Here is a 22,918-nt window from a genome sequence, read left to right as displayed (position 1 = left end):
TTTACTGATTTAGTGGGTTGAGATAATTTCGTTTTTTTAAATTTAAGTCTAGTAATAAATCCTATTTTTTTGTTATTCAGTTGACATGTATTGCCTATTTAAAGGCATGATAATATGAATAAAAATAATGAAGTTACAACCTTTCACATTCATGTTTTTTTTAGCTTTTGTTTGTTAACTTCATAGATACCAATGTCTCTAAAATTCCAACAGTGGTATCAAAGCATTCAATGATCTTAAGGGGCTTGTGAGAGAGAACCCATCAACTCCTTTATTTCTATGGCTTCCACCAACACATTATCTCTTTCACCACCAGTTTTTGATGGAGAAAATTATCAAGTATGGGTTATCAAAATGAAAGCTCATTTGAGAGGTCTCAGTTTATGGCAGTGGGTCGAAAGTGAAAGGGAGATACCTTCGCTTGGCAACAATCCTATGGCAATTGAAGAGGAAACGCTCTTCTGGTTGGTGAGAAGTGCACCAAGAAGAATTTTTTGGAGAGAAGTGCTCCATGAAACTGAATTGTTTTTTTTTTTCAACATTTTAAAGAAGTATTGATTGTGATGAGAAGTGCATCAAGAAGTGAAGAGAAGTGCTTCACAATTGGGAAGAAATTTGGAGAGAAGTGCTCCATAAAAAGTTGAAGTTTTGCAATTTTGAATCAAGGAGGAATGTTGAATATTGATTCAAAGTTGCTAATTTAGTGGGTTGATTGGGTCAAAATTCTGTTTACTGATTTAGTAGGTTGATTGGGTCAAATTCTGTTTATTGATTTAGTGGGTTGATATAATTTTATTTTTTTAAATTTAAGTCTAGTAATAAATCCTATTTTTTTTGGTTATTCAGTTGACATGTATTGCCTATTTAAAAGTATGATGATATGAATAAAAATAATGAAGTTATAACCTTTCACATTCATGTTTTTTTCAGCTTTTGTTTGTTAACTTCATTGCTACCAATGTCTCTAAAATTCTAACACCTATTTCTCTTGATAATAGTATGGAAGTCCAAACTGATTATGCTGGCCAAGAAGACATGAATGACATGCCCATTGATGATGATGAAGAAATGTCAGAACTTGTTTTGACTTCTGTGCAAATAGAAGATGGAAGTGTTGCTGATATTTTGATTGGTTAAAGGGATCTCGCGTAAGATATAAGGTAAATATACTCAAATATGGTTAATCTGAATGCTTTTTAGATGTCTTTGTAGTTGAGAACCGGATATATGTCTGTTTGGTAGACACATGCTCAATCTTAACTAGTTGATAGGAAAAATGCTAGACTGTAAAATGAAGGAAATGACCATTTTTATCTTCTTTTTCTCTCTACTTATTTCTCTGAGCAGAAAAAAAAAAAAAAATGAAGGGGTTGTTAATTTGGGTGAACATTAGGAACAAAGATTAACTGAAATGGAAGTTACTCTCTGTATTTGCTTCTCTCCCCTTGCCTGTATATAAACTAACAGTCTCCATCTCCTCTTCCTTTCCTCTCCTTTCTACCTTTGCTTGAATTACATTATATCCTCCCATATTTATTCTCTTCTTCTCCTTCCCCACTCCCATGTGCTCTCTCTCAACATAAATTTTTGAAGATCTAGGAACAAGTTGTGAAAAAAATAGGAGGGGAATAACAGATATTTGTTGCTTTTTACTTACTTTCCTTCCTCAATTTCTCATGCTTTAATAAGTGCCGGTGTTAGACTTGATCACCAATCTGCACAATGTCTCCCAACTTTTGGTAGATGCATTGTGCATGCCCCAAATGCAAGAACTATTGCATGTGTTCTTAGTCTGTCTTATATACAGCCCCTTATCCCATAGTACCACAACCCTTTGACATAATCTAGGAGTGATTTCATGATAAATTGAGGTATTTTTATGAAAGTCTTGAGTAACACATGGACTGCCAAATTTAGTATGTTCAAGTTTCCAAGTGCGGAAAGGATCTAGCAGGACAACGAGCCATCATTAGATTGAACTTTGAGGTTAAATTTGATGGGTAGCCATTTAATATTTAATATATAAGGTATAATGCCAATCAAATTTTGAAAAAATAAATAAATTGTGGATTAAGAAGTGAATTTTGACCATAGGAGCAAAATGGAAATGTTGAAGATACATGAGATATCTTATCTTCATTCTCGGACAAGATATACTCACTTGATTGGTTTTTCTTTCTAATGATGTATGTTATATCTTCTAAATTAGTTGTATCCTAAATTGTATAGGTTTTCAAATCTGGATTTGGAAACCTTCTATTCTGATAGGCTGCCTTGTACATAAATTCAGTAATCCCTTCCAGTGAAATAAGATTGAATTTTTCTCCTGTCATTCTAGACAGGAAATTTTTGGAAAAAATATGGTATGATCTCAAAACACATCAATTTAGAGGATAAAATTTGAGTGGCAACTAGTTTTCATTTCTAAATGATTATTGGAGGCAGAGAATTTGGAGTTTAGTTTCTAATGATGGTCTAGTTTAGAACCTCATGTTGCTAGTTCTTAAATGATACCTATGAATCTTTGGACAAAATTTGATCAGTGAATAATGATCTCGCTTATTATGAAACTAGAAACATCAATTCAAGTTATATGACTCAGGAAGGACCCTAATAATATGAATGAATTATAAGTACCATACAATTTTATCCATGCGATTCATTTTTTAGCATTTCATGCTTGACAAGTCTTGGTATAGGTCCCACAATTTTGATATAACTTATACACTCCAAATTTACCTATTTTGGAATGGCATAGAGGTTAGAAGGAAACCTATGATGGTTGGTATAGGGGGAGTAAAAATGGTAAAGTGTGTGGAAAGAATTATGCCATTTCTAGTAAGAATCTTCAACATCTTTATTACCATTAGATAAAGGCATCTTAATGAATAGATAAACACAGAGGGGGTGAATTGAGTTTTAAAAACTTTTTATTAGATTTTAAAGACTATTTGGATAAAACAGTTTGAGTTTTTCAATATTTAAAGACTAATGCTTTAAATAAAATATTGACAAAAAATAATGTGAGTTAAAGTGAAATAAATTTACCACGTAAGAATTGATTCTTTTAATGTTTCAAAAACCTATTGCTGAGATTTTTAAAACTGATATCAAGGATGTTGAAAAATGACTCAAAGAAAACACTTGCTGAGAATAAAAGTAAAGCTTGCTGAAATAAAGATGGAAATGCTGGAATGAAATAAAGAAATGAAAATAGTGCAACACACACAGATTTATAATGGTTCGGCCAACCAGCCCACTCCACTCCCTTAACTCCTCACCAAGGATTTAACAATCCACCTATCTTTTCTAGGTTTAGCTATAATCTCACTTTTTCACAGGTGTAGCTGTAACCTCCGTTTTTAACTAACTCAACAGTAACCAATACAATCGGTTTTTAAAGGCTTAACCAAAACCACTACTTTTTATAGGATCAGGCATAACCTCTTGCCTTTTAGGGCTTAGGCGTAACCACAACAAGTTAAGAATATTTTTCAAATAAGCACACTTGAGAAGCTCTCACAAGATTGAGATTGAATACAAAGTTTGCTTCTCACGAAAGATAGAGAAATGTGGAGAATGTAAGCACTCTGTCTCTCTTTTTGTATTTGAGGATGAAAGCTTGGAGAACTTTTGGCTCACTTCATAAGTAGAAAGAATTCCAAAATCATTAGCCTTTATCTTCAACTTCATCTCCTTTTATAGCTGTTGTCATAAGGATGAAAATCTACAAGGACATATTTCTTTTTCCATAAAATAATCATTAGAATATTCAAATATCATCCCCAATAATTTATGGAATATTTGGAGCCTTTTTGAAGCCAAAACAGTCAAAACAGTGCATTAAAAACACATGTAATGGCTAGTTCAACGGCTCCATTTTTAAACTTCAGAACTCATTCACTAGACTAATTTTGGCCCTCACTCGACTAATGATATCTATACTCGATTGTATAAGCTTCATACTCGAGTATAATTTGACTGCACTCTATAATACTTCAAATACTCAATTGAACTCATCAGATACTCAAGTAAGCTCATCAATTACTCAATTTAACTTGAAATACAGAGAGCTTTCATAAAATACTCGAGTATCTCTCACTAATAGTCAATTATCAATCAACATACACTTGATTGCTCTAAAAAATCCTCAATTAAACCCTTATAAGCAATCATACTCAACTAAGGAACCAATATAGTCGACTAATGCAAGGATGTACTCGATTATGCACAACTCTTAGTCAATTACAAATATATAGTACTCGGTTGCAACATAGATCACACAATTATATTTGACATAACCGATTCTTGCAATAAAATACTTGATTAAGCTAAGCATTTACTCGAGTGACATTCAAATATACTCAATTAAGCTCAATGCTTTTACTCGAATATCAATCAAACAATATATATATATAAATATAAATCATATTCCCCTTAAAAACAACAACTAAATGAGAAACATAAATTATTAATATATGAAGCACAAGTTTCTCATTATCATCTAAACAATATAAACCTGAAGCTCAAATAAACACAAGTGTTGTTTGTGAAAGTTGGATAAATCTAGCTTTCCAAATACATCCACTTGGTTACATAAAAAAACCTTTAGAGGAGCCAAGCAAAAAATGTATTCTTAAAGCACATGGCTTTGATAACAAGTTGAAAACAACACATGTTACTCAACTAAAAACATCCTATTTTTAGATTCAAATAAGAATCATTTCAGCATGAAACATAAGGATGCAAAACACATAGAAACATTCATAAGTCAAGCAACTTATATTTTACTTGACTGAAATAAAGCACATAGAGCAATTCAAATAAATGCTACTCAACAATAAAGCACATCATTAACACGAAGATACTCTACCTTGATCATAATGAAAACTCATTTATATATCAAGACAAGAGCACATATCAAGATGCTCTAATTCTAGCATCATGATTTATCAATCATTCACAAGAAAACATATACACCTAACAAAGCATACATGATTTCTTATTCTATAAGACCTCAGCCACATATGTTACTAATGCATACATTGAGTAATTCTTGAATGATAAAAACCTTATAATTTTATTACTCAAAATGCATTGATCCTAAACATAAGCAACACTAGAAAGCATTACTTGGAACACATACAACATTTAAATTTTAACTATATTTAGATGCTTTAAGATAACACAACTTAATATCATCTTCATTTTCATTCGAGTAATTAACCGCTTCTCGATTATAAGTTTGAGAATATGGATTTTCAGCAACTTAACCAAATGTTGTCTGAAACCAATAATCCTATAGATACTTGACATAAAGCATCAAACATTCAAAAAATCAAATGTTCTTTCATCTTAGAACATTGAGAGCTTTATCAAATAGATAACATAGGCTCTATAAAATAAAACTTAGGATCACAACCTAAGCAAATGCATATACTCAAGAGCAAAGATGATTGATACTAAAGCATCAACAAAAACACAATGCTCTTAGACTTGAGTAATGCTTTTCACATAATTTGAGTGCTTAAGATATTTTTCAACCTCAAGCTTACTCTAAGAACCATGAGGTCCACATGACACTTATGCAATATGGTGTCAGAATGTGATTCTGATAAGAGAGAGTTTAATTCAGTGAGAATTGCGAGGGAACTAGTGAATTAGAAGGAAAGAAAGAAAGAATGGAGGGAGAGAAATAGAGAGAGTGAGAGAGAGAGAGAGAGAAAGAAGATGAGAGGGAAATTGAATCAATTGAATTCCCAAAAGATATGTCTCATGGCTGAGAGGGTTGGTTATATAAGTCCCAAGCCTTGGCGCCAATATTTGGGTTACATTTGAATTAGACCCATGTGATGTAACTGCCAATCTAATTCATGTTACACTAGTACCCTTTACCCTTCTACCTTATTGTTCTCCTTATTTACATAATAGTCCCGTGACAATTCCCCCCTTGCTTGAAACATTACTTGTCCTCAAGTAAGTCACAGAAGTCTGGTTACCTTGGGAAACTACTTCAGGAGCTATTCCCAAGTGTTTTGTTTTCCAGGTGGAGATTGGACCAGCGGACTAACACCTTAGTGATAGGTGCCCGCTGCTTATAGATGATTCTCCTATCCACTATAGCTATTGGCTCCATCTCTTGGTGTGTTGGTTGTATTACTGAGGGTAGGATAGAACTGACTAGACTAGTGCCTAGGGATGGTTTGAGGAGTGACACATGAAACACGGGATGTATGTGAGACCTCTCTGGAAGTTGGAGTCTGTAAGCCACCTGTCCCACCTTGGCTATTACTTCATAAGGCCCGTAGTATTTAGGACTCAGCTTAGTAACTGACTTAAGAGCTAAAGTCTCCAATTGGGCTTGCCTCAGCTTCACATACGCCATGTCTCCCATTGAGAACACTCGTTCACTCCTCTTCCTATCTGCATATTGCTTCATTCGATTTTGGGCATTGGCTAGCTCCTTCCTTAGGGTATGCAACATTTGCTTCCTTTGAACTAGGTAATCATCCACTGTGGCTTCCTCTCAGTGGTAAGAGGGGGGGGTATTGTATCCATATAGTGCTTCAGACAGTGTCATCTTCAAGGAGGAGTGTGGAGTGGTATTGTACCACCATTGAGCTAAGGAGAGCCATTTGTGCCACCCGATATAATGCATTAGGCTCACACATCTTAAGAATGTCTCAAGGCATTGATTAGTCATTTCTGTCTGTCCATCTGTCTCCGGGTGATAAAAGGATGACATGTGTAGCTTTGTTCCTAGGGATTTCATCAATTCTTTCCAGAGGAGTCTTGTGAAGACTTTGTCTCTATTCGAAACAATCACTTGAGGTAGCCCATGCAGGTTGCCCACCTAATCTAAGAAAATTCTTGCCACCTCTTGTGCAGTAAAGAGGTGTGTTAAAACCCAAGAAGTGGGCATATTTGGTCATACGATCAACCACCACTAGCACACAGTCCTTACCCTCTAACTTCAGCAGACCTTCTACAAAGTTCATGCTAATGTGGGTCCATGCTTGGTCAAGAATGGGTAGAGGTTACAGCAACCTGGGAAGGTGTATGTTCTCATGTTTGCACCTGTTGCAAGTGTAACAACTTTTCACATACTCCACCACTTCTCTTCTCAATCCTGGCTAGAAGAATAGTTGTTTAATCTTGTTGTAAGTGTTTTGTATCCCATAATGTCCCCCCATTGGGGAATCATGTAATGCCTCTAGGATCTTTTGTTGAAGAGCCTTATCCTCACCAATTATTATTCTGTCCTTATACCTCAGTATCCCATTCCTCAAGGTGTAACCTAGTTTGTTGTCTGGTTCCAGGATCATTTGCTCCATCAACTCCTTGATCCACTCTCCTTTGGTGTAACTGGTTGTTACTTCTCGGAACCAATCTGGAGTACTTGTAGTGATGGAAGCTGAGGCCCGTTCTTCCACACAATGAGATAGAGCATCGGCTGTTTTATTCTCTTGGCCTCTTCAGTACTAAATGACACGGTCAAGTCCCATTAACTTCAACATGCCTTTCCTCTGAAGGTGGGTATGTAGTTTCTGTTGTAATAAAAACTTAAGGCTCTCGTGATCCGTTTTTATAATGAACCTTCCTCCTTCAAGGTAGTGTCACCATTTCTCTAAGGCTATTAGAATAGCTAAAAGCTCTTTATCATAGACACTTAGACCTAAGTTCTTAGGGGCTAATGCCTGGCTGATAAAAGCCAAAGGCCTTGCTCCTTGCATTAATACTGCTCCCACCCCACTATGACTTGCATCAGTTTCTAGCATAAAAGTTTGATTAAAATTGGGTAAGCTTAGTGTAGGCACCTCACTCGTGGCAGCTTTCAACCTTCCAAAAGCTTCCTCAGCTCTCTCATTCTAGTGAAATCCCTCATTCTTCAGCAACTCTATCAATGGTCTACTTAGAGTGCCATAATCTTTGACAAATCTGTGATAGTACCCTGTGAGGCCCAAGAACCCCCGTAGGGCTTTCACATTGACAGGTCTTGGCGATGTCGTCATTGTTGCCACCTTTTGGGGATCTGTGCTAACCTCTGCTCCTGAAATGACATGGCCAAGATACTCCACTTGGGATTGTACAAATGCACATTTAGACTTCTTAATATACAACTAATTGAATCGGAGGACTTGTAAAGTTGTCCTTAAGTGCTTTAGATGTTTAGAAAAAGTGGGGCTGTATACCAGAATGTCATCAAAGAATACCAAGATAAATTGGCGTAGATAGGGTTTGAATATTTGGTTCATAAGGGGTTGGAATGTTGCTAGAGCGTTGGTTAATTCAAAGGGCATGACCAAGAATTCATAATGCCCTTGATGGGTTCTAAAGGCAGTTTTGTGGATATCATTGGGATGTATTCTAATTTGATGATACCCCAATCTGAGGTCAAGTTTAGAGAAAACTTTAGCTCCATGTAATTCATCTAACAGGTCTTCGATAATGGATATAGGGAATTTATTCTTTATGATTAGAGAATTGAGTTGGCGGTAATCAATATAAAATCGTCAACTACTGCCTTTCTTCTTTACTAATAGCAAGGGAGAGGTATAAGCTGGTACTTGGCTGTATAACAAAAGTATTTAGCATGTCTTTGATCATGCATTCAATTTCAGCCTAATTTTGTTTTTGGGGGTATCTATATGAGCAGATGTTAATTGGTTCAGCATTGGGTTTGAGGTTGATAGTATGGTCTATTGGTCTTAAGGGTGGTAGAGACTTAGGTTCCTCAAACAAGTCCCCAAATTCATCTAAGAGTAAATTAAGAGAATCTAATTGAGTTACCTCCCAAGGAGTTTGCGTGGCCTCCACTGAATTCAGCTTGTAGTGCACTTCATCTTTTGTGTCCTCTTTCCTTTCCACGGCATGTACCGAGAAGAGCTGGGCTAATTGTTTCCACTTGCTCTTGAATAACTTGTGTAGTCTTTTACCAGAGATCATCTTACATGTTCCTGTCTCCATACTGCCCATTAGAGTCTCCTTCCCCCCTTCTCGAATGTTACCTCCACCTTATTAAAGTTGAAACAAATGGGGTTGATTTCCCTCATCCAATCGACTCCTAGGACCATATCGCATCCCCCCGACTTCAATAGGAGTAGGTCAGCCTCAAAGTCTTCCCCCTACATCTGCTAACAGAATTCAACACAAGTAGATTTGCACAAAACCTTTTGGTCATTAGCTACGATTACCGACAAGGGCTAAGTCCCTGTGAGGCTACACTTCAATGTTCTTGCTATCCCTTCGTCCAGGAAGCTGTGAGTGCTTCCACTATCAATTAGAATTATTAAACGGCTATCTCTTGCCTTTCCTTCCACCTTGATAATTTTATTGGTAACCACTCCCCTTAGAACATGTAGGTAGATCTCTACCTTCTCTTCTTCCCCATCTTCTTCCAGAATGTTTTCGTCATATTCTTCTCCCACTTCTTTTTTCCATTCTAATAGCAACAACTGTCTTTTATATTGGTGGCCTGGTGTGTATTTGTCTCCACACCTAAAATAGAGGCCTGCCAATCACCTTTACTCCCCCAAGTTTCCTTGAATTGGTTGGGGAGGTGCTGGTAGGGCCGCCAACCCTTTGTTGTCGGAACCCATAGGTCCCCCATTCCTTCCCTATCCTCTACTATTCAATGGCAAGGGCACCATTTACCACCCTCTATTTACACCCCTTTGCTTCTTGACTAGTGCCTCCACTGTCAACTCCTGAAGTTTAGCACACTCAACTACTTGTTGGATAGTCTTGGTTTGAAACATCTTGACTGTAGGATGGACCTCGTCGTTTAAGCCGTTAATGAAGCTTGACAAGAAGTAGAACTCTGTCAGGGTAGGATTCGAGAGTAACATAAGGGCTTTCAAATTTTTGAACCGTTGTTGATAGACTTGCATCGATCCCCCTTGTCTCAATTTGTTGAACTCTTCCACCACATCCAACATTCCTTTCTCCCCAAACCGTTCACATAATCCTTCCTCAAATTCCTCCCAAGAGCATTCTTCTTTCACCCCACTCCAGTCTTGATACCATGCATCTCCTTCGTCATTTAGATAAGCAGCTGAGAGTGTCACCTTTTGAGTTTCAGCCACATTGTGTAGGCTGAACACCCTCGCACAGCGCCTTGCCCGCCACCATAGGTTCTGGCCATCAAAGAGAGGTATCTCCATCTTAGGTATAGGGAAGTCGGTCTAATGTGATCCAGTTCCGTGGCCTTGACTCCTAACTCATACATTCTCTTCCATCACCTGTGGTTCAACCTCCAATTCCGCCTATCCCTCTAATCGAGGATTACCCCCTTAGCCATGTAAAATTGGCTCCGATCTATCCCTCGGGGGAAACTCAAGTGAAATTTGTACCTAAGTCTAGTGAGTGAGCAACATAACAAATTGTTGCATTTGATCTTTAAGGGCTTGGCCCTGCTCCCTCATTTTCTCTTCCAACCTCGTCGTTTGCGACCTATTTTCCTTATGCTGCATATGTATCACTCCTTCAATTCTCTAATCCACATAATTCTCCTACGCCTCCATCCTATTCTATATCTTCCCTATTGTCATCGATACCTGATGGAGCTACAATTCCATATGCTTCATTTGAGTTCCGTTCGTCTTCTCTTACTCCGATCACCCAAGATGATGCTTTGACACCAAATTATCATAATGTGATTCTGACAAGAGAGAGTTCGCTCGCAATTTAGTGAGAATTACGCGGGAACTAGTGAATTAGAAGGAAAGAAAGAAAGAATGGAGGGAGAGAGAGAGAGGGAAATTGAATCAATTGAATTCCCAAAAGATATCTCTCATGGCTGCGATTGGTTATACAAGTACCAAGACTTGGCGCCAATATTTGGGTTACATTTGAATTAGACCCATGTGCTGTAACTGCCAATCTAATTCATATTACACTAGTACCCTTTACCCTTCTACCTTATTATTCTCCTTATTTACATAATAGTCTCGTGACATATGGATACTTAACACATCCCTTGAGATCTTAGAGCAACAAATTAGCACATTAAGCATATAAGCAAGAGCAAGACTAAACAAATATATTAAGGTATTAACACAACCTTAACATCAAGGATAAGACAATCAAAATTCAAGTACCATCACTTGAGAATATGATCATCTACTTAAAAGATCTTAAACATCAAATATACATTACTCTTAAACTTTGAGTAATGTGACCACATATATCACCTAGCATATTAAATATCATGACTTTAGGATCATCCCAAAGAAAGACATATACAAACATATCAATAGCACATATGACTAGAGAAAATATAGCACATATAAGAACAATCATATTAATAGATAAACCTATAAAGGCTCCTTGATCTTACACATATTCAAGGCATCCTCAACATATATCTTATCAAAGATAAGCTAGATAAATCCTCAATCAATATTCTAAATAAGAATACAAACCATATTAATAAGCCTAAGAGAATATAATATATGAGAACATTAAAGTTTTGGCATAAATGTAATCATCATCAAAACATTTAGATCATGCAACTCAACAACATCTAAACCCTAATAAATTACAAAAAGTGGAACAAAAAAGTAGATAAATTTTGGAAGTGTGCTACATAGATAGATAAATATTTTATTAATTTTTTTTAAAAAGAATATACATATACATGTAGGTGTATATTCATGTATTTATATGTGCATGTATGTATAAATAGTTAATTCTCTTAATATTATCACTTGAAAATGATCTCTACAAGCTAAGGTGTTATCTCTTGAAGGTGTTAGGGTTGAGATGTGATGCGGAAGAACACTTACCAAAACAGAGGGTTAGTACAAAATATAAGCAAAACCAAAAAGATATCGAAAAAATAAACCAACCGAAGAACACAAAAGAGTAATAGTAAACGAGACTCCCTGTTAAATAGTTTTCCAAGGCTCAGATCTAGATCTGTCCAGATTGTACCACCCAGGTAACTCCAGAAAATAGGGACACCAAGCCTCACGGAAGCACTCAAGAAACAAGCCACGGAAACCCCCAAATCGGAGCCCTAAACCCTCTTAACCAGAACACCAAAACTTCTCCCAAAACCACACAGGTTACGTTCACAGCAAGATCCACTAAGGAACAAGAATGATCACAAAGATATGGGACGAAGAACAGTACCAGAAAGCTTACCTCAAAAGGATCTGCTGAACCAGCTAAATAGGGGCTACTCACCGATCGACCAAGAGCTTCCAAAGGAAAGGAAAACCCCTGCCATGAAAATAAGATCTGGCAAAAAAAAGGGAAGAGCCAACTCACGAAGATCGGCCATCAAAGGAAAAAATTGGGAGAGCAAAAAGAGAAGGAGAGAGAGAGTTCGACCGTCAAACGAGGGCAAAGAAAGCAGAAAAGAAGCCTTATATATGACGGTGCTAGGGCACGATTGAAGGGCCATTTGGCTTGGGCTTGGGCTTGGGCTTGGGCTTCCTTAAGCCTTGAGAAAATGGGCTTAGCCCATTTCTCCTCCAAAGGTTTAATTAAGGGCTTATGGCCCGACTTTTTAATGGGCTGCCAATGGGTGGTATATTTGGACGGTACTTCAATCCCAGGCCAAAGCCTATGAAGATAAACCCGACTATTCGCCATAGCCTTGGGCCTCATTGGGAAACAAAAAACAACAAATCTCCACCTGATTCCCAATGAGGCCAGCAAACACAAACAAAAAACATATGTAACAGGATGCAACTGAATGCATATGATGCATAAGCAACTATCAAGTAACCTTACCAATGTTAAGTAGATCTAGGCAGCTTTTAAATTTAGCCACAGGCAAAATTTTAGTTCCCATATCAGCAGGATTAAATTTAGAAAGCACTTTTTCCAATTTAATAATGTTTTGAGATACAATATCACGAATAAAATGCAATCTCACATCTATATGTTTGGTGCGCTCGTGAAAAACATGATTTTTACATAAGTGAATTGCAGATTGACTATCAGAGAAAACAGTCACATTTTCATTAAGAACACATAGTTCATTTAGCAATCCCTTAAACCACAGGGCTTCCTTAACAGCCTCTATTGAAGCAATGTACTCAAACTCGGTGGTAGAGAGGGCAACAATATGTTGAAGCTGAGACTTCCAACTAATGCATGATTCACACAAAGTAAATACATAGGATGATGTGGACTTTCTTTTATCTCTATCACCAGCATAGTCTGAATCAGTAAACCCTTTTAATCTCACATTATTGGACTTATGCTTATATATTAATCCTACATTATAGGTGCCTCTTAAATACTTCAATAACCATTTCACTGCTTCACAATGATAGGGACCTGGGTTTGTCATAAATCTACTGAGAGTACTAACTGCATAGGCTAGGTCTGGCATTGTACATACCATAAGGTACATGACAGAACCTATAGCATTTGAATAAGGGATTCTATTCATATATTCCTTTTCTTCCTCATTATCAGGAGATTTATCTTTAGATAATATGAAATGGTTTCCTAAAGGTAAAGATACTGATTTACTATCATGCATACCAAATCTTTTTAGAATTTTTAACACACATGCTGTTTGATACAAAAATAACATAGAATTTGACCTATCTCTTTCAATTTCCATACCTAGGATCCTCTTGGCCATTCCTAGGTCTTTCATGTCAAATTCTCCACCTAATGCAGATTTTATGCTATTTATCTTTTTGACATCAAGACCAATAAGAAGCATATCATCAACATAAAGTAAAAGAAACACACAGTCATTTTTATTTTTATGCTGAAAATACAAGCAACGATCAAACTCTTCTTTTAAAACCAATTGATTTAACAAAAGAGTCAAAACGTTTATACCACTGTCTTGGGGACTGTTTTAAACCATATAAGGATTTTTTTAAGAAACACACAAAATCAAGCTTTCTTTTGTCTTCAAAACCTTTGTGTTGATACATAAAGATTTTTTCTTCTAAATCACCATGCAAGAAAGCAGTTTTTACATCTAGTTGTTCAAGTTCCCAATCAAAATATGCAACTAATGCAAGCATGACATGAATGGTAGTGTATTTAACAACCGGTGAAAAAATCTCATTATAATCTACCCCTTCCTTTTGTGTAAATCCCTTGGCTACTAACCTAGCCTTAAACCTTATTGGTTCTCTATCAGTTGTACCCTTCTTAACCCTATAAATCCACTTGCAACCTACAATGGACTTATCCTTAGGTCTAGGGACTAATTCCCAAGTTTGGTTCTTGTTGAGGGAACTCATCTCCTCTTTCATTGCTTTTATCCATTCTTTTGAATATTTACTTCTTATGGCTTCCTCATATGTGTTAGGTTCATTTTCAGCTAGGTCTTGATAACTAGCATAAGCTAACTCGAAATCTGATGCTAACCTTTGAGGCAACCTATGAGACCTTCTTTCCCTATCCCTGACTAGTTGATAATCGGGAGCTGATGGCTGGTCATTAGGGAATTCTTCTACTATTTCGCTCTCCACATCTATTTCAGGCTGATTTTGACTCTCCACTTCACTAGAGGTTGAAGAAGTGTTCTCCACCTCATCTGAGTTTATAGGAGCTTGGGTGGTTGAGTTTTTCATCTCTTCTTGAGGACTCTTGTCCTCGCTGATTTTGTCACCACTAGGCTTTGTACAAGGCATTTCTAATTCATTAAATGTGACATCTTTACTAACAATAATTCTTATTCCCTTTTGGTTTCTATCCCATAGCCTATACCTTTTGACTCCCTTAGGATATCCTAAGAAAACACATTTCCTAGCTCTAGGCTCTAATTTTCCCTCATTTTGATGAGTGAAGGCAGCACAACCAAAGGTTCTAAGAATTGAATAGTTGGCACATTTTCCATGCCATTTTTCATAAGGAGTATCACCATTTAAAGCAGCTGAAGGAGTAAGATTAACTAGGTAACATGCAGTCATAACTGCTTCTCCCCATAATGACTTAGATATATTTGAACTAATCATCATACACCTAACCTTGTCTAAGAGGGTCCTATTCATCCTCTCAGCTACTCCATTCTGTTGAGGAGTATAGGGGACTGTTTTATGCCTAGTAACTCCATATTCCTTGCACAAATTATCAAAATCAGAATTGCAGAATTATAAACCATTGTCAGTCCTAAGGTATTTTATCTTCTTGTCAATTTGATTCTCTATTTGAGTTTTTCAATTTTTAAAACTTTTAAAAGTTTCAGACTTATCTTTTAAGAGAATAATCCAAACTCTTCTAGAGTAATCATCAATTATAGATAGAAAATACCTATTACCACCTGATGTGGGATTTGATGCTGGCCCCCAAAGATCTGAATGAATGTATTCTAAGGCTCTAGAGCCTCTATGAACATTAGAGGAGAAAGATAGCCTATGATGTTTTCCAAGGACACAATGATCGCAAAAAGGGATATCAGACACAAAATCTTTACCAAAAGCACCTTTATCACTTAGCAACTTAAGCCCTTTGACACTCACATGTGCTAACCTGTTGTGCCACTTGATAGTGGCATCAGGGTTGATTGATGCAATGTGGGATCCTATATTATTAATTACCTCAGCATTTAATACATAAATCCCATTTCTCCTTACCCCCTTACAGACTACCATTACTCCTTTAAACATTTTTAACACCCCATTTTCAATTTTTTCAGTAAGACCACCCTTTTCTAATTCTCCCACTGAAATTAAATTCCTAGCCATTTCGGGTATATATCTAACATCTTTTAATTTTAAGACATAATCATTGTCTAACTTAATAGAGATGTTTCCTACCCTAATGATTTTATATGCTAGGTTACTGCACACTATGGCATGCCCACCTTTAGATTCATGCAGATTTTCAAACCAATGTTTTTGTGATGTAACATGAAATGATGCACTTGAATCTAAGATCCATTCATGCATGTTTAATTTAGCAGCAACATTTATTTCAGTGGAATCAGAATCTAAGAGCATGTATACTTCACTAGGATCATATGAGGTTACTACATTAGCTTCTTCTTGATCCTTACCCTTTTCTTTATTTTTATTTACCTACTTCTACCCTTTTTCTTACCACCTCCCTCCTGATTTTTAGATTAGGACCTACCTCTCATCATATGGACCTCACCATGTCTTTTCTTATGTTTAAGTTCCATTTCTTTACTTCTGAAGGAATCTATAACAATTTCAGGTGTTAAGGTATCCCTACCATACTTAATGGCATTTTTTACCTCTTTATAGATATCTGAAATAGCATTTAATAAAATCACAGCCTTATATTCTTCAGATACTGTTTCACCACAATTAGTGATATCTTGAACTAATTTGTTGAAGACATCTAAATTGTCATCTAGATCCTTAGAGGGGTCAATTTTAAAGTTGAAAAAATTCTCTAACAAATAGAGTTTATTTGGTGTGGACTTCTTCACATATAATTTTTCCAATTTTTTCCATAACTCTTTAGTTCTGTCAAGTTTTCCTACCTTTCTTAACACTGAATCAGAGAGATGTAAGATTATTGAAGTGTATGCCAATTCATCAGCTTCTAGTTTTTGTTCTTTTTTTAGTACCTTCAGGGTATTTACCATCTATGGCCTTAGATACTTTCTATTGTACTAAAATTCCCTTCATTTTTTGTTGCCAAATAGATTAGTCCCCCTTCCCATTGAAAACCCCCAATTCGAAGTGTGTAGTCATATTCACTAAGTATATGAATTTCACACAAAATATGCAGCCTAATTAAATTAATGCAAACACATAGTTTTAAAGATTTAATTCATGCAGTAGATTCACAAAAGGATAACAAACAGAACTGGAACAGGACTAAACAGGGTAGAGAAAACTGATTTACAAGGTAAACAGTATTCTAGACATGTTTTGCATACAGCCAATATAACTGATATCACACACAGCAAATTATCAAGATGCACTTAACAAAGTATATATCGGCATAAAACAAAAAAATTAGAGAACAGTAACTGTAGGAGAAACAAATCAAACAAGCTGATACAAAATTTACTGAGCTAGATCTCAAGAGTGAGATCTAGAATGAAATCGGGTCCGATCTCGTGGACCTACCAACCTCCACGTGTCAAAGTCTGCCACTACACGCGCCGTCACCGGTCGGAGAGTAAACTGGCACGCGCCGGTCAGGGCGAAGCTACTCGAACGAACGATCACGGATCTGGGGTTGGTTTACCCCGAATCACTCACTGCACAAAGCAATAGGAGTTAACCGATTCGGGTTCCAACGTAAACCCTAGAACCACTTACCGTGAAAATCGATCGAGAAAACCAAAGGGGTTTTTCGATTAGGGTTTGATTTTGCACAACCCAGGAGCCACACGAGGCTCTGATACCATTTGATGCGGAAGAACACTTACCAAAACAGAGGGTTAGTACAAAATATAAGCAAAACCAAAGAGATATCGAAAAAATAAACCAACCGAAGAACACAAAAGAGTAATAGTAAAAGAGACTCCCTGTTAAATAGTTTTCCAAGGCTCAGATCTGGATCTGTCCAGATTGTACCACCCGGGTAACTCCAGAAAATAGGGACACCAAGCCTCATGGAAGCACTCAAGAAACAAGCCACGGAAACCCCCAAATCAGAGCCCTAAACCCTCTCGGCCAGAACACCAAAACTTCTCCCAAAACCACACAGGTTACATTCACAGCAAGATCCACCAATGAACAAGAACGATCACAAAGATATGGGACAAAGAACAGTACTAGAAAGCTTACCTCAAAAGGATTTGCTGAACCAGCTAAATAGGGGCTACTCACCGACCAACGAAGAGCTTCCAAAGGAAAGGAAGACCCTTGCCATGAAAACAAGATCTGGCAAAAAAAAGGGAAGAGCCAACTCACGAAGATCGGCCATCAAAGGAAAAAATCGGGAGAGCAAAGAGAGAAGGAGGGCGAGAGTTCGACCGCCAAATGAGGGCAAAGAAAGCAGAAAAGAGGCCTTATATATGATGGTGCTAGGGCACAGCTGAAGGGCCATTTGGCTTGGGCTTCCTTAAGCCTTGAGAAAATGGGCTCAGCCCATTTCTCCTCCAAAGGCTTAATTAAGGGCTTATGGCCTGACTTTTTAATGGGCTGCCAATGGGTGGTATATTTGAACGGTACTTCAATCCTGGGCCGAAGCCTATGAAGATAAACCCGACTATTCGTCATAGCCTTGGGCCTCATTGGGAAACAAAAAACAACAAGATGAATTGCTAAGATTACAACAACAATCATAAGCCTTGATCCCACTAGGTGGGGTTGACTACATGAATTATAGACATCCATCTATAACCATGGCCATGCCATATTCTCTATACGACCATTCTATCCTAATTGATTAAGATGGTTGGGGTTTAGATGAATAATGAGGATCAAGTTTGGAATTTTTAATGAAATTTTTAGTGGGTATGAAATTTCATAATTTTCTCCCAACTATAAATGTGGTTGTATCGAACCAAATTAGAGAATGAAAAGGTTGCTAAATGGCGTTGGTAAGCCTATGCTTGAATTCAAGGCAAGGCACCCTCCTAAGGCTCTTACTTAAGCTCATGAGGCACACACCTTGTGCACTTTCTTGATACAAGTTATAAGCCTATCTTTTTTAGGTTGAAGTCATGAGAATATAAAAACAACCAAAGCATTTCTGGTCGATTGCCTCAAAGACCCTATTTACCTTCAATTAGAATAAAGAAAACACTTCATAGAACAAGAGATAGCTTTTGTTAATCAAAGCTTCAAAAAACATTTTGGTTGTACAAAAGGTGAAAAACAAGCTATTTTCAAGGATCAGGAGAAAAAAAAATGATACAAGACTAAGTGTAAGAATCAGACGACGGGGTTTAGAAGGCGAAAAACAAACTATTGTCAAAGAAAAGTATGTTGTAGTCTAGAAAAGACATTAAACCATAAAGAGAGAGACTAACCGAATGTGGATTCAGGGAGAAAAACTAACATCTCTTAGAATCTATTTGTTTGTATGCTTGGTAGGTAAACAATGGAAGCTATTTACTTATTGGGACGCTTAATAGGACCTGGGACGCTTAATAGGAAGGTCCAGAGATAAACCAAAAGATGTGAACGTGGAATTTATAGACTTGAAAACAGAGTACCTAGAGAAGTCATGTGGAAGGCATTGGAGAAGAAAGTTATTGAATACTTGTGTCAAGCAAAAATGTTTGCTATAACTTGTGGAGGAGATATTAGGGCTTTCTAAATTACAATTGGATTACATCAAGGATCTACATTGAGCCCTTATCTCCATTTTGTATTGGATAAATTCACAAAACACATCCAAGAAGAAGCAACTTGGTTTTATATTATTTGTAGAGGATATTTTCTTGGATAGATCAAACAAAAGAAAGCATGAGTAGTAAATTTGAATTATGGACAAACACTTTATATTCCAAAATCATTGAAGTGAGGATGGTATCTTTGTGAAACTTGGTGACAAGTTATTCCAAAGAAAGATTTATTTTGATAACTTGGATTAATTGTTCAAAGAGATAGAGAGATTATAGAGAATGTTACTATAGAATTAATATGGGATGGTTGAAGTGAACAAATGCTTCTTGTAATTTATGCAATAGTAAGATTCCTTTTAAAGCTAAAAGGGAAGTTTTATTATAAGGCTATAAGAGCATTTTTGTTGTATGGCTTAAAATGTTGGGAAGTTAAATGCAAGCATATGCAAAAATATGAGTGTAGCTAAGATGAAAATGTTATGGTAGATACACAACTATATAAGAAAAGACAATAAAAAATGAGATTATATGTAATATGGTTGGGTGATGCCTATTGAAAATAAGATGAGAGAGTCATGATTAAAATGATTTGGACATGTTAGAAGAAGACTGATACAAGCATTGGGTGAAATGGAGGAAATTTGTAGCAAAAGGAGAGGAAGAGCAATGAGAATTTGGTGGGAAACCTTTAAACATGGTGTAGGATATGATGGCTTTATAGAGGATATGACCATGGATAGAGATAATTGGAGATCTAGAATTCATGTAACAAACCTAACCTAGTGGGATTAAGACCTATTATCTTGTTGGTGAGGGAATGCTAGGGAAGAAAGTGGGTGTCTTTCAGGACACCCACAAGATCTAGAACTTTGAAAAATTGTAAATTCTATTATCTAGATGTGCCAATTTTCAGTACGTAAGGTCAAGTGCTGTGCACAAATTTTTCTTTAAAGAGAATCTAGGAACTTGTTGCTCTGCAATTCCAATCTTTCCTATTTTTGTATGCAAGGGGAGTTTAAAAATTTGTTATTGATATGCAGTTCCTAGGAACTTCAGATTGCTTGAGGAACTTGAACGTGGGGAGAAAGGTATTGGAGATGGTTCTGTTAGCTATGGAATGGATGATGTTGATGATGTTTATATGCGATCTTGGACTGGCACCATAATTGGCCCCCACAATGTAATTACCCTTTCTGCTCCTTTTCTTATCTTCTTTCTATTCCACTTTTTAATTCCAAAAGAAGTATATTCTGTTTTGTTTCTTTGTTGACACTCCAGAGATTATTGTTGGTTTAGAGAATCAAAATCAATTTTTTCATGCTTGTCAAGGGTTCCATTTATGATGTGTGTCATGCCTTTGTTACTTCCAGCAGTAACATCTTTTGTTTGATTCTGTAGGTTAGTCTGTGATTGGTTATTGCATAAAGTGTACTAAGGTTAGTCTGTGCTTTCTGATTCTTTGGATTTAATTATTGGATAAAGTCAAGAGAGATATATTGAGGGAAAATCATCAAACATGTTGGAGAAAAAACATGTTCTCAGGTTCCATTGGCAAGTTTGTAATTGGATTAGTTCAAGAGAGGTGCATTGAGCAAAACATTATCAAAATGATGGATAAAAGGCTTGTTCATGAGTTCCTCAAGTTATGATTTTCAAATATATGATTTCTTTATGATGTTTAAATAGGATGATCCAGTATACAAATTCATTATAAGAGAAAATCATGAGTATGCTTTGGGTTCAACTATTCACACTTTTTTGGGCAGTCCACACAAAATATATAACTCAGCTGATACCATCCATAAAGAAGACTGCTACATTATAAGTTTGGTTTATACAAGGAGATAGACTTTGAGCTAATTTCTGACTTTCTGTATTGTTTAGGAAATAGGAGAAAACACGGTAGTAATTTAGAGGAAGCATTCATGATTTTTAACATGATGATCATTGCTACTCTTTTGGAAAAAGGGTATCGAATAAATCTTTTGGTACTTGCGATGCAGTCATAACTAGTGGGAAAAATGGAGGTGCATTGAGTGGATTGTCTATCCTCGATGTGGAGGAGAATCTATCTGCTCATCCTTTTTGACTTGTAAGACTGATTACCATTTATTTAGAATATTGTGGTATTTGTTGTTTGTGAATGACATGGCTGTACATTAAGAAAATAAGGTACCAATGCTATCAAAATGTCAGTTTTGGAATGATCTAATTGTGTTGAGGCAGGCAGCAGAATATTGATGGCTAAGATCAGGTTTTGTTGCTTGGATTGATTTGATTGGAGATTGCTAGTATATGAAGATCATTTCCAGATAATTAACGCGAGATTGATGATCATAGAGATATTAGTGTATTGTATACAAAAGGTTGGCTAGAGAGGACAGGAATGTAGTATGTCACACATTCATAATGAGGGAAAACTTGCAGATATTATTAAATTTTTTAGCTATTTTTGTTTTAGCAATTTGATATATGATGAAATAATTATACAATCTAGTCAGTTGTCATGTCAAATTAATTATACAAAAACAGGTTTCTTGGAAGATGACAGTCAAATTTTCCCTTAAATTTTTCAAGTCAAAACTCTAATATTTAAGAGGATAGACATGAAAAAACATTGGACGCTATGGCCACTAAAGGAAAGTGTATCATGTTCTGTAATGTCATGGCAAGTCATAATTCCCAAGGCATTAGCATTTTGCAGTAACATTATTATTTTTCTACTACGACATACATTTAAGATAAAATAGATAAAATATGGCAGAATATTAAGTTAGATATATCTATTTTGACATACTATTTTTCTTATGTTGTTTGTTACTCTGTCAACGGTCAGAGTCTAGGTGCTTGAAAAGAAGTTATGACAAAGTGAAATGGACCAAAACACCAGATATAGGATGGTTCTTGAGCCTATTCCACCTATATTTTTTTTCTAATTTCTGGTAAAAGTCATAAGAAAATCTAAAAAGTGTCATAGCTCTCCAGGTATAGCAGAATAGAGCAAGGCATATTGGAAAACAGTGAATTGGAAGTGTTGAGAGCCCTGAATTTTGGAGATTTTTATCTCCAGTTGGAAAGCTAGTTAGATGATCCTTTTTTTTTTTCCCTTAGGTTTTGTGTCTAATTAAATGTAGTTTTTAAGAAAAATATAAGCAGAAACAAAGGAGCTACCAAAATCCAAAAGTCAAAACAAGAATCATTGACTTTTGGAGAGTTTTATCTCCATTTGAAAAGCTAATTAGATGATTGCAAGGAAACCATACTCTCTTTGAGCTTTTGGTTTGGTATGTCTTATTTATGAATGGATTGTTGAACCTTGAACTACTGGTACTTGTTTTCACGTTCTCTTGTTATGATCCTGTGATGGATTTGTATGGCATGAAAATTTCTCATGGTGATTATGGAACATGTTTTATGAACTGTGAGCACTTAGCACAATCCAAGCCCCCCTGGTGGCTAAGTTAGCCTTTCCTCCCAGGTCTATCCAAGGGAAGCTAGCCCACCTCTTTAGAGAGATTCACAATGAAGCGTTCTTGAGAGAAACTCTACTACCATTTCATGAGAGAAAAGAGGGTGGACACAAAAATGATGAGAGGGCATCCTTCTACATCTCAGACCAATGACTCTGACCAAAATGATCAGACAACTTACAAAAGATGTCTCTTTGTATGGGTGACCAGTAGCCTTCTAGGTACCATATCCCTAACGCTAGCT

The 22,918-nt window shown here is 36.4% G+C and overlaps 1 pseudogene; it reads left to right on the top strand.

The window, feature by feature from the left end:
- LOC127790933 (arginyl-tRNA--protein transferase 1-like) overlaps positions 1–22,918 on the top strand; it is a 29,097-nt pseudogene that overhangs the window by 4,508 nt on the left and 1,671 nt on the right.

Source organism: Diospyros lotus, chromosome 14 (genome assembly GCF_014633365.1).
Source record: "Diospyros lotus cultivar Yz01 chromosome 14, ASM1463336v1, whole genome shotgun sequence".
NCBI classification, from domain to species: Eukaryota; Viridiplantae; Streptophyta; class Magnoliopsida; order Ericales; family Ebenaceae; genus Diospyros; species Diospyros lotus.
Note: the sequence above shows the minus strand (reverse complement) of the source record. Positions and strands in the feature narration are given on the sequence as shown.